We start from the raw sequence: 475 nt of genomic DNA on the forward strand, positions 1-475 counted from the left end.
AATTGGTTGAAGACTTTCCATAGATGACGTTGGTTTGGCCGGTTCTGGGGAATTGATCATAACTCCTAATTTCCGTGGCCATTTCTCCTGATCTTGGGCTTTCTGAAAAGGTGATAAACTCCTCTTGACTCCTATGATGGGATTTACTTCAGGTCACTCCTTAATTGAGCTTGAATCTTCTTCTAAAGTCGGGTACTCGCAGATGGACGGGTTGAGAAACCTCTGAATTGTAAAATTCATAACTTCTTGCTCCGTGAATATATTGGCCCAATTCCAATTGGCCTGGACTCCTTCTTGAGTGTAGAATCCATAAAAATTAGACTCGTGATTTAAACCCTCCTGATTTGTAATATATGGTTTTTTTAGTGCACGTATATCCTGGTTGGCGCCTTGGCTGGTTGAGTAGGGCTTTGGGTTGACCTCTGGTTCAGTTGCTGATCTGATGACCGCATCATACCCTCCCCCTTGACAAAGG

This window comes from Brassica oleracea, chromosome C9 (assembly GCF_000695525.1).
Source record: "Brassica oleracea var. oleracea cultivar TO1000 chromosome C9, BOL, whole genome shotgun sequence".
Classification (NCBI taxonomy): Eukaryota; Viridiplantae; Streptophyta; class Magnoliopsida; order Brassicales; family Brassicaceae; genus Brassica; species Brassica oleracea.